General features: G+C 38.0%; 1 pseudogene; it reads right to left on the bottom strand.

Annotated features, from left to right (window-relative positions):
- Nucleotides 1-3616: 3616 nt before the first annotated feature.
- Nucleotides 3617-19588, bottom strand: part of LOC129399670 (uncharacterized) — a 54667-nt pseudogene continuing 38695 nt past the window's right edge.

Raw genomic sequence — 19588 nt, 5'->3', positions numbered from 1 at the left:
CTACATATTTTTAACTTATTTTTTGGTCTGAAACTGTGAAGGGAAGTAAAAATCTGGGACACAGATAGTAAGTCAAATTATTAAAAAAAATTGGGAACCTTGCTTAGTGTCTCTGAAGTGGCCCTGGCAGTGATGGGATAGACTCAGTAATTGCCAGGAGGAGCGAGAACCGTTCAGGATGGACCTCTTCTATAGCATCTAGCAATCAGAGAGGGACAGCTTGAACCAAATGGCTGACCATCCTGATTTCAAGTGGCACAATCAGTGACAGGAGTGACAATGTTCTCTCTCAGACCAGAAGCATAAAGCCAGCCACTCATCCTGCAGGGTTCATTTTTTGCTACACTTGAACACATAGGAAACTCATTTCCTTTCCAGGGAGGGATAATGGCTAAAGAAATGTAGCCTAGGAGGGACTGTGAGACTCTGCTAGCCTCGATGTCATTTCTTTGTCCTCTAGGAACCATAGACTTTCCTCTTGCCAATAACACATGCTGTCAGCAGACGAGCTCATCACCATTTCATTTTGTCTAATTATAGTCCGACTTCATTTTTCCTTTCAAATTTCAGCTCTTGGGTTACTTTACCTTCCACCAAATGATATGGAAGTGACATTTGCCTGAGTTTGGTGGGTGAGCTTACATTTCTGGGCTGAAAAGTTAACATAGTGGACATGGCATTTGCCTTGCATGCAGCCAACCAGCACTTAATCCTTAGCACTGGATATGGTTCTCACCTACCCCAACCCACCCTCTTCTAGTCACCACACAAAGTGACCCCTGAGTACAGAGCCTGGAGTAAGCTCTGACCACAGCCAGCGTCATGCAAAACAAATACATGAAGCAAAAATCAGAACCTGTACTTCTACTCTGTCCTTCGCTGATAAGGCATGGTAAGTTTGCAAGAACTGCAGCGGCATTCCATAAAACTCTCAGCAGGTCACAAGTTTATCACAGCAGCTGGCCACTCTCGGGGATCCTGGAGATCAGTCTTAGGTGTCTGGTAGCTCCACCCAACTGTGCTAATGCTTTCCCGGGAAGATACCCATCCATTTCTGGATCTCCTTGCCATTATGAGTGTAGCCATCAAAACTTAGCAATCAACAGGGATGCTGGGGAAAGGGCAGTGGGGTGCTATGGTCATATGTTCCCCCAAGTTTCTCTACAGGCACATGAAGTCCAGACACGGGAATATCAGTTAGTTCATAAGTGGATTTTATTTCAGTGGGTTTTTCAAATTCATTTTCCTTCATAAGATTTCCAATGAATGTATTCTAGGCTGGTGTTTATAGACACCAATTACTGGGACATTTTAACTATTAGTTAAAATAGTTTAAATAGTTTAAATTTTTAAAATTTAAAAATAATTGGCCTCACAAATAGTAAAGATAATAGATACAACTTTAAAGACACCTTATTATAAAAATTCATATACCTACAAAATTTGAGATTAAATAATAGTAGTTCACACTCAAATTCAGCCTCAATAATTATCTACATTGCAAGGATCATGCTTCATCTGTGGAAGGGAAGGGACATAGTTTTGAGGGAGGTATTAATTTTTCCCAAAAGAAAATTAGGCTTCCTTTTCCTAAAATATTTACATATTAAAGTTTTAAAGTAAAAAATATAGACAGTAAGTCACATAAACTTATATCTAGAGTCCAATTTATACAAAGTACCATAGGCTATTACACTCAGCCCTGAGATTTTAGCAGCCTCTAGGGCTGAGTGTAATAGAGATGTTACTGGTGCCCGTTCTAGTAAATTGCCGAATAATGGGATAACAGTGATACAGTGATACCATAAAGTAGGCTAATATATTGTGTTTGCCCTAGAAGCCTTCTTCAGTCTCCTAGATTCATTATTTCTCCCATTAAATATGTCCATTTTTATTATTTTTTGTCTTTATAAATTTGCCTGTTTTAAAACTACAGAATAAAATTATATGTAACGCAATACATCTATATGTTCTTATTATAGAAATGTAAAGAATTAAATTATAAATGTCTGCCTGTCACTCAAAATTATGTGTGTGAGATTCATCCCCGTAATGTCTGTAGCATTGATTTGTGCTTGTTGTTGCTGTGAAATGCTTTGATATTTGGGTTATCATAAGCTTATTTATCTATGCCATTTAAAAATATTTTCAGCATTAGAATATAAAAATGTACACTGCTGCTAAAATCTGGTATATAAGTATACATAACCTACCGATGTATTTAATGAATTAAATATATAGTCAGGCTTGTAAGTTTTACAAGCATCCTGTTTTAGTTAGTACTGCCAGTTTTCCAAAGCGGTTATGCCAGTTTACCTTTTACCAGCAGCACAGAAATATTCTAGTTCCTACATATATTTGCCAATACTTGACCTTGTCCTTCACTTCCTCTTTAGCTCTTCTAGTGGGTATATAAATGTATAGCAGTATATAAATGTAACTGAGATTTTCCTATTTATGATAGCTAATAATACTGGGCACCTTTTCATTTTCTTATTGAATATTTTGTAAAAAGTATAGATTTGGATCCATGTTTTCTTGAATTTTCACTTCTTTTCCAAATAATTTAAATTATCACTGTAAATGCCATGAAAACAGGTCCTTTCTGACATTTGTATATACTACAAGGATAGTTCTCTTTATGACTTGCCTTCTAATTTATGATCAATGAATGTTCTCAATTTTCCTTTCCTTTTTAAAATTTCATTGTTGTTTTTGATCCACCCTATGATACTCTGGGGCTCCACCCAGCAAAGTGTTCAGGGAACCAAGTGGTGCAAGGGATATGCAAAAGATGTACATACACGCTAGCCTTTGAACCTATGTAGAAGTTCTTAATTTCCTTGAATCATGAATCAGAATTTCGGCTAAAGCTTGTGCTATTTTTTATCTTATATGAGAAATCTTGGAGCTGGAGTGATAGCACAGCGGGTAAGGCGTTTGCCTTGCATGCAGCCGATCTGGGATCTATTCTTCTGCCCCTCTCGGAGAGCCCAGCAAGCTACAGAGAGTATCTGCCTGCATGGCAGAGCTTGGCAAGCTACCCATGGCATATTCATATGCCAAAAACAGTAGCAGCAAGTTTTACAATGGAGACGTTACTGGTGACTGTTCAAGCAAATCCATCTGCTATGGGATGACAGTGATCTCGATGAGAAATCTTGGATTACATTAAGATTATGGAGGTGCTTTTCTATATTACCACCTAGATGCTTTATTGTTTTACCTATCTCGGGTTTGCAATTCACATAGCACTGCACTGTAGCACTGTCATCCTGTTATTCATCAATTTGCTCAAGTGGGCACCAGTAATGTCTCCATTGTGAGACTTGTTACTGTTTTTAGCATATTGAACATACCACGGGTAGCTTGCCAGGCTCTGCCATGGGGGCGGGATACTCTCTGGTAGCTTGCCAGGCTCTCCAAGAGGAACGAAGGACTCGAACCAGGTTGGCCATGTGCTAGGCAAAGACCCAACCCGTTGTGCTATCGCTCCAGTCGGCAATTCACATAAACTTAATAATTTGTATGTGGATCGGAATTAAAGCTTACTTGTTTATACATAGGGATATACAATACATTTAACAAAATTGTATCACTTGTGTCACATGTCATCCCGTTGCTCATCGATTTGCTTAAGCGGGTGCCAGTAACATCTCCATTTGTCCTTGTTGCGTGCTAGTGTAGCCCAATGGCATCTGCTCGCTCCAGGAACACGAAGAGTCTCAGACCATTCTTTCAGAATTTTGACAAAGAAGTCTGACCATCTCATAGGTGGGTGGCCAGGTGTTCTTTTGACGTCCCGTGGAATCCAGTCAGTAACAGCTCTAGTCCAGGGGTCGTTTCCAAATTGCATTACATGTCTGGCCCATATGATTTTTGACGCCTTGGCAAATGAGGCAGTGTCCCTCATGCTTGATCGGTGATGGAGGTCGGAACTCCGGATTCCTTCTCTCACTTAAGTGAAATGTGATATTCCAAGCATAGCTATTTCGATTCCTCTTTGGGAGACCCGAATGTGTACTTACCCTGTTTTCATAGGGCTCAGGTCTCTGAGGCATACATTAGTGCAGGAAGAATGGTGGAGTCGAAAAGATGTGCCTGGATTAATTATTATAATTAATAATTAATTAATAATACCAATAAATTAAATTATTATTTTTCCATCCTGACATAGTGCCACTTTTGTTGCAAATCACATGGCTGTACAGATGTATGTCTACTTATGGATTTATATTTTGTGCCATTAGTCTATCTTTTGTCAGTACTGTATTAGGTTAATTACTGTATCTTTGTAATAAAGCTGAAATTAAGGACTATATATTTCAAGTGTTCAACCATGTTCATTTTTGAGATTATATTTTTATTCTCTATTTCTTGCTATTTTTGCTCTTTGCTACTTCCTCATGGTATGAATTTTTCCATTTGACTAAAATAATCCTTACTAGAACATAATTTGGATTATTCTAGTTTTAGATTGATTTGCAGAGAATTAGTAACTTTAAAATACTGTCTTCAGTTCATAATCCTGTTTTTCCATTTATGCAAGAATTATTTTTTAGTCTTAAAAATATAAATATAAAATCTGCTATTTTGATGTATATAATTTAACAGTATTTTTAGAATGCATACATTTACATTTTCACCTTATATTTAAAATATGAATGTAAATATGTTTAAAAATGGTGTATAATCACCACTAGTACCTACATTCAGAGTATTTTCAGAATCCGTAAAGGTATCCTTTACCCCTTAACCCATCACTCTCATTCTTCCTTCCTTGTGGCCCAAGGCAACTGCTAATCTTTCTGTTTACAAGATTTTGCTTATTCTGTACAGTTTAAATCAATAGAAGAATAAATCTGTGGCCTTTCAAAAATATGGCTTTATTCACTTACCATAACATTGTTGAAGTTCATCTATTTGTAGCATATGAGTACTTCATTTTGCTGTCTGAATAATATTCTAGCCTGTGTATGCATGCAACATTTTATGCATGCATTATTTTATAGACATTGTGTTGTTTCCACTTTAGAGCTTGAACATTGGTATACAAGTTTTTATATGGTTGCATTCTCCTTTCTCTTGTATATATATCTAGGAATAAAATAAACCATGTAGTAATTCTATGTTTAATTTTTTTTTGAGGAACTTCAGAACTGTTTTCTGCAGTAGTAACATTATACATGCCATCAACAGTACATGATGGTTACAGTATCTTCACAACCTTGTAAACAATTCTTATCTTCAATTTTTATTTTATATAAAGCAATATGTAATGATGATTTCAATGTGTCCATCTCCACTGACCAGGGGATATCTTTACAATATGGTTATTCCCATTTGCTTATTTTTAATTTGTCTTTTTTTGATTTGTATGAATGCTTTGTAAATTCTGCATATTAGAGCTGTGTAATCTTTGTGACTTGCAGTCAACTTCTTACATTCTGTGGATTGTTGTTTCATGTTCTGAGAGTGTTCTTTGATAAGCAAAAACTTCTAATTAAGGTAAAGACCAATTTGTCAGGTTGTTTTTTGTTGTTGTTGCTTGTGGTATCATGCTTAAGAAAAGATGGCCTATTCTAAGGACACAGAGGGGTACATCAATGAGATGTCCAGTTTTTTTATTCTGTTTTTAAGATATTTTTTGTTACACCTGGAAGTGTATTAGTATTGCTAGAGATTGATCCATATCATCTATCTTTTCCAAGAGTCAAGTATTGACTTTCTAAATTCTTTGCATTACATTTTTCTATTCTTAATTTTTCTTATCTTCTAATTTTCTTTGGTATGACTAAAAGCTTTTCAATGAAAATAACCTCTTGGATTTATGCTTTCAGATTTTCTCTTTTAATTAAAAATATATCTAAAGCATCATGATGTACAAAGTTGTTCATAATAGACTTCAAGGCATATAGTGTTCGAACATCAGTTCCATCACCAGCGTCAACTTCCCTACAGCAGTGTCCTCCACTTTCCTTCTACCTTCCAGCTTGTCACCTTAACAGACATATTTTTAAGCTTGGTTATTGTAGTTTGGGTCTCATGCTTAAAGTGTTGTTGGCTCTGTGGTTTAGGTACATACATATATCTTCTGATTTTCAACAACATTTGTTTTCTGACATATACATATATATCTGTAAATATGTCAGTTATAGAGAGAAAACTTTAATATATCATACATCCATTGCCTTTAGTTAAAATATATTCTTATTTTCTTTTTAACTTTTCTTTTCATGTATATATATATATGTATATATATTTGAAAAAGGAAATGTCAGAAAAGAATTCCAGGAGGTAGTGAAGTAGTGAAGGAAGATAGCTTTTAATTGAACAAAAATTATTTATAAAGATGTGAGTGGGGGATAAGGAAAGGAATGTGTGTTCAAGAAAAAACACGATCTTGAAGAGCAAACAAAGAAACTTAGAGACAAGCAAGTGAGATTCTTGTTCAAGGGAAAATATGGACTTGAAGAACAAGAATTGTCCTCATATATCTTATTTAGAAGTGTTTCTCCTTAATTTTTAAATATTTGGGAAAGTTTTGGACATATTTATTGTCAACTCCTTGATTAGTCCTAAGGTGACTAGAGAATATATTAAATTAGTTAATGTACATTTATAATGGCTTCGTGGCTCATAATATTAACAAATACTACATATGAATTTAAAAATTAGATCTATTCTTTTATGCTTTTCATGTTTTCAGTGTTCCTACTGATTTCTTAGTTTATTGTAACTTTAAAATCATTGTTTTTAAAATATCTATGATTAAGAGATATTAATAAATCTTGAAAGACATCAACTAGCTGCAAAAATTTCTCGAACACCCCATCTCTGTTGAGACCTTCTGGGAGATTTTGGGAAGGTGGATGGGCCACGTTCCTTCCCTACCAAAGCCTCAGCAGCCGCACTCACACCATAATCACTGTTGCCATGACTCTGGCTGGACTACCCAGTTAAATATTCTGGATTTTGTGGAATGTGTGGCCACATTTGCAACTGCACAACATCTCCAAACTCTACCATACTAACATCCCAGTAGGAGCACAACAGATTGGATGGGAATATAACATAGATGCCAACTAATCTCAACAAACAAAAACATTAACACAGAAGGCTTTACTTGCAACAACAGCTTAGTAAACCCTCAGACGAGGACTTAATGTCCCCCTGGTGAGATATAATAATTTTCACAAATTTTATCTTACTGAAATACTTTTTGATCACTCCAACTGGAAAATATGATTTTAGAGAGATAAGCTAAATGGGTCAGAATCAAAAGGTTGATTTTCCTCAGTTGGACTTGGAGAAAAAATGCAGTTAGTCATGCTTTGAACTGCTTTCAGTTATAGGTAGACCTGTTAAGTGTCTCTAACCAGTTGCCAGAAAGTAAATGAGTCAAGTAGCTGTAAAGCATTGAGTTCTGGCCATGATGTGGAAAAGCTTCAATTAGGGCTCCAGACTCCAGAAGAGATCCAAAGTCTTGATTGGCATCTTGACTGAAAACTTGTGATAACCGAACATGGAACCTACTTGAATCCTGTTCTATAGAATGTGAGGTAATAAATTCTTGCTGTTTATTCCTTTAAGTTTGTGGCAATTTGATACACAGTGATACAAAAGTAGATTTTTTTGTTTGATTGTTTTATTTCAGATAGTTAAAATGTTCTTTTGAATTCATAGATCCATGTCTTTCATCTGTTTTGGAAAAATACTCTTTCTACAAATATGATTCAATTCTATTTTTTATTTCTGTTCTATCTTCTGCATTTTAAAAATCTGAGCATGGAGCATGAGGAATCCTTACAGTCTCATAGAGTACCATATATTTTATTTCAAAAACTTTAGAAAATATATATTTCAAGTGAAATCTTGATAAATTCAATCAATAGCTCTTTCCTCAAATTTGTGGGACTTACACCCTAACTGTTCTCTCCAATGCTGTTAGACTTTTGAAATTTCCATATAATGCTTAGCATCCTAGCAGGTGTTTTTTGTTTATTCCTTGGTTAATTGTTCCATGCATGGCCATTTTAAGAGTTGATAAACTGGTTTAAGAGGAAATTGCTAAAAATCACATTTGCTTCTTTGTTTCCCTTATTTCCATCATCTTTGCTCTTAAAATATAGCTGTGGCTCTGAATTTTATCTCTCCAGTCTCCATCTTTCTTACTAAGTGTGTTGGTTCTTGATCGAGTCGGTTGGGGGTGCAGAGATAAGCAAGTCATGTGGAATGTTTGAAAGTGGAGGACTAAAGCTCTCTCAGGCCATTTAACACTAAGTAGCTTTTGCAGCCCCCTTTTATTGGGTTGACAATCAAAACATCCAGCATACATCAAAGTACGTAAGATGAAAATACATAAGATCAAAACACTTTAAAGTATGACTATTTTGTAGCCTAACAATGCACAAAGTTCTTGATGAATTAAATAAGACCACTTTGTACATCTTTACGTCCCACTTCCCATATATTCCTCATCAACATCAATGCAAGCCTACAGACTAACTCAATATGGTATTTGTTTAACTTTCATCCAATCATAGCACAGTTAATCTATAACAGAAGGCATTGGAACATGCTGACCCCAACCCAGTTCACTCACAGTTCCTAGCTGTTTGCAGCTATGACATGCCCTTGTTTGCAAGGCAGCATTCCTGGAGTTGCTTTAAAAGGAAATTGCTAAAAATCACATTCTCTTCTTTGTTTCCCTTATTTCTATGATCTTTGCCCTTAAAAATCTAGTTGGTGGCTCTGAATTTTATCTCTCAAGTTTACATCTTCCTTACTGAGTGTGTTGGTTCTTGATCGAGTCGGTCGGGCGCACAGGGAACTTCCTCATGACTCTGGTCAGGTTCCAACTGAATGAATTCTCCATAGGTTCTAGGCTGTTGTTTGCTCTTTCGCATTAAAATACAGGTGGGGCAATAACTAGGGAGGAGATCTATGCTTTAAAAAAAAAAGTTTAGATTATCTCAATTTGCTTTTCCCCTTGCCAGAGTCTCAACCCTTTTTATCTCTGGTTGCCTTAATTGATCTCTGGTCCTTCCTTAACCTCTGCCCTTTAAAAATGATTTCCAAGTTTTTAAGTTAAATTTTTTAATTAAGGCACTGTAATCACAAACTTACTCATAGTTGAGTTTCAAGCATACTGTTTCAGCACAAATCCCACCACCACTGTAAACTTCCTTCCACCAGTGTCTCTAGCTTCTCTTCTACCTTGTAAATCTTTACATCCCACTTTTCATATATTCCACATCAACATCTATTCAGGCCTACATAATAACCCAATAATCCTTCCTAACTCCCAATCTGCCTCCTGGATAGGCTCATCTTTAAGTTTGCTTATTGTGATTTGGAATTACTATTTCCAGTGGTCGACTCTGTGTTTTGGATATATCACTCCTCTACACCACTGGTGTACCATTGTCTTCTGCCCTCGTTCTATCTGTCTGCTTCTTTTTGTTATCCTCCTCAATTTATAGTGATTGAAGTTGTTCTCAACAGCAGCATTGTTTTAATACTGGCCACTAGATCTAAGCCAGTAGAAAGATTACTCAGGCAGTCAAAATAATGTGAGTTGACATTCTCTAAGTGAATTTTCACTGATCAAAGAAGTCATGTCAAGTACTTTTTAAACATAACTTGAGAATGAAGTGATGAGATTAGTTAGAACTGAAAGAAACATGCTCAATGATTAATTGGAAGCATGTTCATGATTTACGGTTGGAACATGCTCAAAGTTCACTGAATTTCTAAATATGAATTATGAATATATTGACATAATAAAAAAGATTTAGAGAAAGCTGCTATGAAAATAAACAGAGAACTGCCTCAGTTCAGGGACTTGACCTCAGGTGATAAATTCCATGTATGATCTAGCTGTATCTTCTGTGCCTTAAAAAATACTAATTACTATGGGAAATAACTTCAGCTCTGTCCTTTCAATCTTACTTGTTTTTCTTTCTTTTTTTCTTAGAGTGTCCTGGAGTCATAGGAGAACTTTATAGAAAAGGTCTAGTGAAAACCCATGATCCTTGGGGGTCATATAAGGAGATTCGAGTGTCAGTTTATCCACCACCATTCTTTATTGGGCAATTTACTCAGATTCCATCTCGTTTTCCCAACTTGTGACATGAAGGCTCTGACAATTAAGCATGTGTCACTGTCACTCGTCTGGCACACGGCAGGCAATCAGCAAGGTCTGCCCCTTTCTCTCTCTCCCTTTTAGCATTGCCTTTCCACGTTCAGCAGGTTATTACATATGGACACTACTGTGTTACTTAGTGCTGACATCCATCTGGCATCAGTAACTTCCTCTATCATTCTGTGTGGTGTGTGAGTGTTGGGGGAGGGTTGATTTAGAAAGGGAGGAGGTGTGGGAATTTATACTCTGGGAACCCACTCTATCAAAATTTTAATGAATCCAGCAGCCCCTTTTCTAAGTGCCACCAGGCAATGTTCATTATCCCCACTGGCCAAGAGGGTCAGCCTGGTCCTGGAAGTGAAAGGGGAGGGGGCAAGCGGCAATTTCTAGCACAACAGAAGTGGTGGCAGAAGGATCATCCGTCTGCAGAGACCCTGCGAGATGCTATTATGGGACCAATGCAGGGCGAGATTTCAGTAGCATACGGGGCAGGTCTATGGAGGCCCCATTATGATGGGGTGATTACAACTTGTGAACACAGCACAGAGATTCTGAGTTTGGCCAAGCCACGCGTCTGTGTGAGCACAGCAAAAGAAGTGGGAAATTTCATGCCAGCATCTCTACATGGGCCAGTGAGAGTGTCTGCGCACACGTCTATGGAATCAGGGCCCATGCTATCAGGTACCTGAGGGAAAGGGGAGAGGCAGTTACTTTGTAGGTGAAGAATGAGGAGACATAATAGAAAAGAGGCATATCTTTGGGATGACCTACCCCAAGCAGGAAAATTGAAGGCTGTTTTGGAAGAAAAATCCAAACATAGCATACTTGCAAAATCTTAAAATCTTTAGATTTTTCACAAAGTACAAGTGCTTACTGTTATTCTTGAACATGGCTGTCTGTGTGTTCTCTTCTTCTAAGAGCTTGGTATGTCTTTTATAGAACATTGTTTATCATGCTGCCATCTGACTTAATCGGTCTCTGACTAAGCCATATAATATTAGAGACATGGAGGAAATGGGTATGTTTGAGGCTTACAAAATCAACCAGAGACCTGGGACAGAAACCCACCTGAAAAAAAAAAAGCTTGTTTTTCCTTACAACCCCGCTCACCACCCTTATTTCTCTGGAGCATGCAAGAGGAGTGGGTGGAGAGAGAGTGGGAGTTGTTATACATTTAGACTCCAAGAGAGCTCCTGAAAAAGCCTTGTGAAATTTTACCTGAAAAAATTAGTTTAGATTGACTGAAGCACCTCCACGTGATTTCACATCGATGGGGAGACTGCAGGCAGCAGGCAATGATGGATGGCAGGATAATGTTTGGGTGTGGGAAATGCAATCAGCAGGTAGCACTGCCATCCGTATAGAATTTGCTTCGCTGTTCTCTGTCTAGCTCCTCTTTGTCCCTGGTGCAGACCAGCCCTGGACGAGTGCAGAGGGAAAAGTAAACGTGGAGGGCTAGCCTGCACAAATCACCTCTTGGCCTGGGAAGAAAGGAGTGAGTCCAGCTGTATTTTTTTTCTCTTATCCCCTTATGCCTGCCAAATGATCAATCTCCCTTTTAAATATAAGAACTTATAGAAGCAGAGAACCTGAGGTCATTATCCTCTTTTAATCAGCAGGGGCATGGAGCTGTCTCGCTGAAACACAGCATGCAGAACAATCTTACGCCTCCTTCCCTCCACTGTTGATATCTCTGGGGACTGAGGGTTGCCTTCTTGTGACACTGTGAAGAGAACTTTTCTCCAGCCCTTGTATCCACAAGGTGCTGGATCTCATAATCAGCCATTAACTTGTTTTGGGAAGGCATTTTCAATGATAAGAACATGCATCTGTTTAACCCATCTCTCCTGAAAAAGCAAGACAGACTTATACTGGGGAAATGGCACCTACTCAGGAGCCAGGGTAATAGGTCTGACTATGACAGCTTTACTGGGTAGTTGTGTGACTCAGGCAACTTACTTAACTGTTTAGGGCCTCCATTTCATCCATGTGCAATAAAGAAATAGACATTCCTTATGTGACTGTGATGAAGGTTAAAGAAATATGTGAAAGGATAGATGTATATGTTTTTTCATATCTACAGAGACAGATCCCCTCCATATTAGTGCATTCACTTGTTTTTGCATTGCCAACACCGACCTGGTATTTGACCATGGCAGGTGATTATGGAGTCAATGTTGAAATGAACCTTCTTGGGAAAAGCATTTAGGGTGCAGGTTGGTGATAGGAGGATGGTGATATCTTTGGAGGTAGCGAGTTACATACTTGTAGTTCTTCCATGTGCGGTATCTTTGATATCTCATAGGGGCTCTTGACTTGTGGGAATGGCGTAATAATGACCTGGACACGTTGTATATTTAAGGTGTCTAAGATCATGGAGTTCTCTTCCCCTGTTGTTGAAAGGTGGTGGGTTAGAGACTATGTTATTCTCCTAAGTGCACAGATGATGTACCTGACATTCCAGATCTAGCAGCTCTACTGTCATCCTCATCAGACTGTGTTTACCATGAAGGAACTGGGCCATGTGGTATTCTGGGAGTCCACGGCTGGCATATAGAACCAAAGTGAGTCTGTCAGGTTTGGGAATCCAATTTTGCTTGGGTTATGTTCCTGCTTTGCTTCCGAATGGAAAGCAATCTTTCTCGGTCAAATGAAGGATAAAAATGATTTAGGTCTGGATTTCATGCCTGGGAGCTTATTTCTGAAAGTGCAGGTGATGATTCAGTGCCAGGTTAAGAGTGGCCCCTACCTCAAAGAACACAAAAAAAAACAGATCACATGTGCCCTCCACTCACCTCCGTCCATCAAGGAGGTGTCTAATCCCTGCTCTCTCCCTGAATTTCAGTTTTAAAACACCATGACTTGGCGTTGTCCATTTCACAGATGAGGATATAGAGAAAGTCACAGATGAAAATTTTAACCCCAGATTTGCAACTCCAAAGCCTTGCGTATCCCATCAGGGTGGTGCCTTTTGTCAGAACAAAGAGCATTTTTATTTCATGTTTCTCACTATTTAGTTTGATTCTGCTCTAATGTGGAGCTGATGTCAATGCAGGCCTTTTAACAGTGTTAAGCAGCAATAATTCCTTGTGTTTTTTTTGATCAATTACACAGTACTCGCTTCAAAGTACACTCTGAATGCCACACTGCGCTGCAAGTTTCCAAGGGGCTGGGCAACCTATCTTTCACTTCCCATTTATTATTCATGTGTAACGCAGGGGCTCTGGGTTTTCAATCAGCTTAGTTAGAATAGATCTTCTGCCTGTAGAAACAGAGGAAGCTGCATTAAAAGACAGGGGTCAATTGGGAATTGCTTTTTGTTGCTGTTGTTTTCCTGGAGATTATAAATAAGGGCATATTCTCCAAACTTAAAGAGATACCAATTTAAACTTAAAGATAGACTAGAGGTGAGGGGAATTAAAGGGATGTGCATATTCACAACTTAGTCTCATATGTCGTAGGATTTTTATCTTGAGTTAAGGGTCAATTGATAATTTTTTCCAATTACATCTTGATGCCCTCTGTTTTTCTCCAGATTGTGAACACCATAGTCATATATATATATATCTATATATATACATATATATATAGATATAACTTAAACATATACCCAAAACTGACCTGTAAATTCTTAGCTTTGTAGAGATCTCAGGATTATCTGTTCTGTGATTTAAATGGGTGCTTTTGCAATGATATTGCTCCTTCAGAGTGTGAACCAGCTAAAATACTATGTCAATTGGGTTAGAACTGGTGAATACCTCGGGCTTTCCTATTCTTCACTCTTTATACTCCAGACATATTGAGAGTTCAAAAACACTGAGTCAAACTGGCATCTTATGTTACAGGGAGGAAATTCAATATCTCAGAGGAAATGACTCCTCAAGGATTACACAACTAATTAGTGGCAGGGAAAGCACTAAAATTTGATTACTTTAAAGCCAATGTATATTTTTTTCAGTCCTATATTCCACACTGGTTGCTACTTGTCTCTCTCTCTCTTTTTTTTTTTTGCTTTTTGGGTCACACTCGGCAATGCACAGGGGTTACTCCTGGTTCTACACTCAGGAATTTCTTCTGGCAGTGCTCAAGGGACGATATGGGACACTGGGATTTGAACCCAGGTTGGCTGTGTGCAAGGCAAACACCCTACCCACTGTGTTATCGCTCCAGCCCTGTTACTTGTCTATCTCTTGATATCTATCATCTTTTATCAATATATCATCTATCTGTATATTTACCTATCTATTTCATCATTATCATAAGTATATTCACTTGGCCTGTGTTATGTGCCAAAAAGTTAAGTGATCTAAAGTGTTGCCTGTATTCATCCACAGGCTATGATTTTGTATTTCCCCTAATCTAGTCTTTACAGGACTGACTCATCAGCTCATTCTGGAGCCATTCTGCTAAGTTGTGATTGATTGCCAAGAGTTCTGGGTAATCATACCTACTCAAGAAGTATAAAACCTATCTTCTGATAGTTCCCCTTTTCATCTAATTCTGCTTCTTATTGCATCTGGTCCAGATGGCTTCTGACATTTTACATTTATTTCAAGTCACTTATTCCCAAATATTCTTTGGAATCTGACTTCTCCAATTGGCACCTCTCCTCTTTCTGGGGCACTATATGATGTTTGACTTCAGGCTTCCCTTGCATCCCTTCTAGTCACTGAGAGGAAGCCCAATAACATCCCTGCACGAATTAGAGCCTTGCTGTGGGTGACATAATACCTGGGACTGGGCACTTTTTCATTCAGAGAAACATTGTTGGCTTGTTTATTAGCAAGACTCTTTGACATTCATTGGTGGGCTCTTCTGTGATGCTAAACTCCCATTATCTGCTATGTGCTTTAATTTAGGAGGTTTGTTGGTACTATGAACAGAATTTGACACTAACTAAATTAATGGAAGTAAACATTCTTGGAAGAATATTTGGAAGTTTATAGAATTATGGAGGGCTAAAGAATAAAGCTCAACAATAGGGAGGAATCTCAAAAATGAGCATCTATTCAATCTGGTCAGAATACTATTGGCAGAAGTCCTTCTGTCTTCCCTGGCATTGTGTATGCCTAAAGCCAGTCTCATCTAATAATGGGGTTTGAGTGCATTGCAAACTGTTCCCTGTGATCCACACTGCCAAACAGAATGGGACAGCTGATGGAAGAGCCATGTCACAGGCAGTGCAACCCAGATATGAGAAGAAGGGAATTTTATCTTCCACGAACATAGGCCAACTATGTACTCCTATCAAGGTTTACATGGAGGTAGCTTCAAATACTGGGTAGGAAAAAGGAAAATGTCAAAGATGCTTCTCTCTATGTTTATTTCCAACTCTGTGTGTCACTAACAAGATCCAAAGTGCTTTACTGGATATGATTCTCAGAACCTGGCAATCTACCCGTGACATATTCGATATGCCAAAAACAAGTAACAGTAATGTGCTCTTCGTGTTCCTGGAGCGAGCAGATGCCATTGGGCTGCACTAGCATGTGACAGGGACAAATGGAGATGTTACTGGTGCCTGCTCGAGCAATCAATGAGCGATGGGATGATAGTGCCAGTGACAGTGATTCTCAAGGCTGACTTTTCCCTTCTTAAATCTATACATATTCCAGCTGTCTGTTTAATGATGGCTATCCTGACGTCATCAGCTTCCATGAGAGGGGGTCCTTTTCTTAATACCGTGTTGAACACAGGGATGTATTAATACCCTTTGTCACGTTGACTGTATTGTGAACCACTTTAGGGTCTGGAAGAAGCAGTTTTCTCACTCTGACGACTCCATACATTTCTGCATTTACTGTATCTTAGTTGACTTTTTTCCCAAAAAACTTCCTAAACACATTTAGTATCAACTGACATACTGTCTTAGTTTATGTTTTCCAACTTTTTGCCTTATATCTATATGCTCAATAGACTCCTGATCTATACTCCTAAGATACAAGAGATGATATATTAGCTATTATAAATTATAGTTAAGTAGCATCTCTTTCTCCCCAGTTTTCTAACCTATGACATCAATTCTACTGCCACCTACAATCAACTTTTAAGGTAAAAACACACATTTAAATTTTACTTTCTTTCACTTTTCAGTGGTTTAGAGTATTACGTAAATTCAAAGATTTAGTTTTGTATCATTGTATGTGAATAATCATAGCTTCTTTGATCAGCAAAGCTCCTGTTCCATCAAACACCTAAAAGACCCCTCTGCTGTTCTTTTCCACCACCCCTCCCCTTTCCTCTGGTAATCACTATAGTTTTCACTGAATTAGGGGTTAGTTTTGTTGCTATTTGTGGGTTTATTTTCTTCAGGAATTTATATTGCACAATTATGAAACTCTCATAATTGTCCTTTACCACATTATTTATTTCACTTAGCATGGTTACTTCAAGGTCCATCCATTTATCCCCAAAGACAAAATTTATTTATTTTTTATTTATTAAAACTTTTAAAAATTAAATCACTGTGAGATAGACCCTTTACAAAGGTGTCCATGATTGGATTTCAGTCATACAGTATCCCAACACCCATCCTTCCACCAGTGTACATTTTCCAGCACCAGTTCAAAGACAAAATTTAATATTTTTAAATACCACAACTTTTAGTTTTTACCATAACTTCTTTATCCAGTCATATTTTGATGGACACTTAGGTGAATTCCATATACTTACAGCTGTGTATAGTGCCACTATGAAATGTCCTTGTGAATTAGTGTATTTATTTCCCTCAGGTCAGTTTCAGCAGTGGTATTGCTGAATCATATAGAATTTCTCTTTGTGTTTTCTCAAGAAATTTCCCATTGTGGTTGTACTAATTCATATTTCCACCAACAGAATGATGGTATAATTCATTATTTCTGTGACAACATCCTGCTTCAAACTGCTAGTTTTTTCACCCAATCTTTATTGAGACACCATGATCATACTTTTAATGATAGAATTTAATGAATGCAGTGTTCTAATACCACATTGGGGTCAATGGATTTGTTTTGTTTTGCGTTTCTTAATGCTTTATAAATCTTGGCAATCAACTCTTTATCTGATGTACTGTGTGCAAATATTTTCTCCCATTCAGTAGGTATCTTTTAATTAGAACTTGAGTTTCTTTCATTGTACAAAAGCTTTTCAATTTGATATAGTCCCATACTGTTATTGTTTTTGTTGTCTTTGCCATTGTTTCATCTCACTGAAAATTCCTCTATGGTCAATTTCCTGGAAAGTCCCCTTGTTTAATATGGAACCAGATTACGAGGGGTGGGGGGGCTTTTCTCAGAGTTTGATGTTCTCATTCCATCTGCACCCTTATATGAGTCTTTCAACATGATCCCATAATTATCCTATGATTATAGGCAACACCTTTCACTGATTGTCACAGCCAATTCTCAGGTAGAGAGATGCTATATTCTCCAGTTTCAGTTGGACTAAGTCTTTGTAGGCACTCTGTCCTGCATCTTTGACGGAATCTTTATTGTCATTCTTTCTCTCCCCATCTGTAGCATTTCTCACAGTGTTGACCAAGCTATTTTGTGCCTCATTCCCAGATGCAGTGGGCAGGTATTGTCTCATGCCCTGAAGTGGTGGCTTTCTTTTCTTTTCTTAGCAGTTATGTGAACTTAGTTTTGAGGAGGCACTTTCTGACTTGCCAACAGCAGCTGCTACTCCTCATTCTTTCTGATTACATGTTGAGATTATTATTTTTTATTTTTAAAAAAGAACCTGTTGACTTGTGTAAATTTTGCTTTTGGTTTTTGGCTTCCTGAGTTTCTGTGTTTTCACACGAACCTATGTTTGTCCTGTGGCAGCTTGTTAAAATTTCAGCTGAATTCTGATTGGCTCTTATTTGCATCAGAAATGGAAAAATTATGTTTCACTTCCTTTTGAAGGCTGATTTTTCTTAGGACCTAGGCTAGCTGGTTCACTCCATCCTTAGCTCTCTATTCGATTCAAGTAAAGCTATTTTGTAGATCGCATGCCTTTATTGGTAATTATTAAGGGTAGAAGGATGCTCTGTCTAGCTTACCACAATTTACGTAGAAGCTAGAGATCTGCTCTCACCTTTTTAATTGCTAATGTCTCCTTTTTTCTCTAATTTTTTTCTTTCTGAGCAATCTGTTCTTATCATGTGGACTCCTTATTTTCTCTCATCTTTTTGTGATTAATGACAGCATCTCTTCTAAAGTTTCCTCTTCCTGTGTAGTCCCTGCTGCAAATTGCTTTGTTCCTGTTTGATTGTTCTGGTCGATGGCTTCCTTGTTAGAAGCATTTCTCAGATGTCTGGTGTTCTTTGACTGTCTGCTCATGATTAAAAATGGCAGGCTGAATATCAGTCCTGCAGCTCTGAAACTGGACAAAACGAATCCAGTTTATAGTTCCATGGAGAGTGGTCAGAAGAGCTGGACAAAACTCCTGATTTCAGTTTCTTGATTCTTTCCAGTTTGGTGAGTCAGATTCCTTAGAGGAGGTAGTCTGGTCTCCTTCAAGCAGAAAATAGGTTTGGCTACATACTGAATGCTTAGTCTTCTTTTTTCCAGTGGATTCTATTTAAATTTCGCCTGGACTTTATGAATATCTTTTTGAAATAATATTTATCTCACCTTTAAAAAATTATTATTCCTTCCCCAAAGCCAGGATAATTGGTGATTATTTAAATGCCTGAGTAGACTTAAAAGTTTAATTAAATGCTGCAGTATGGTCTTGTTTCGACTTTCCCATCAACTTCTTGGGAGGGTGAAACTTATCCTCTCAGAGCAAAAACCTCTTATACGACACTGTACACTTTAAGGCTCTATGGCTGAGTACGTGTTGACAACTTTTCCAGGATTATTAAAGAATCAGTAAACAGGTCACTTAGCCAGAACTGCAGCCCTATCTCCTTTATGGCAGGCAAATCCAGAACAAGCTTTTGCTCCTGCATCTGTGGTCACAATCATATTTCCTAGAAGCTCAAGTTTCCTAAAGAAATAAAACATTAATTCAGAGTGGGCACAGGGGCTCATAGGCACTCACAGAAAATAACAACAAGTGGTCAGGGGGATAGGCATCAATGCTGAGAACACAAAAGGGATGACTACAAAACAAAGCCCCAGGGATTCACATCTTTGCCACCATCGTCACCTATGTTTTCACAGAACTTACTTTTTTTTTTTTTTAATTTGCTTTTTTGGGTCACACCCTGTGATGTTCAGGAGTCATTCCTGGCTCTGCATTCAGGAATTATTTCTGGCAGTGCTTGGGGGACCATGTGGGAGGCTGGGGATTGAACCTTGGTTGGTCGCATGCAAGGCAGATGCTCTACCTGCTGTGCTATTGCTCCAGCCACCAGAACTTGCTTTTTGCCAAACTCTAACTCCCATCACCCTGGCAATCCTTCTCTCAATGTCTTGTGAGCTGGGAACAATGCAGTTACGATTTCCATTTCACTTTGAGCACTGTGAAGCTCAG

Source organism: Sorex araneus, chromosome X (assembly GCF_027595985.1).
Source record: "Sorex araneus isolate mSorAra2 chromosome X, mSorAra2.pri, whole genome shotgun sequence".
Taxonomy (NCBI): domain Eukaryota; kingdom Metazoa; phylum Chordata; class Mammalia; order Eulipotyphla; family Soricidae; genus Sorex; species Sorex araneus.
This window is presented reverse-complemented; position numbering and strand designations above follow the sequence as displayed.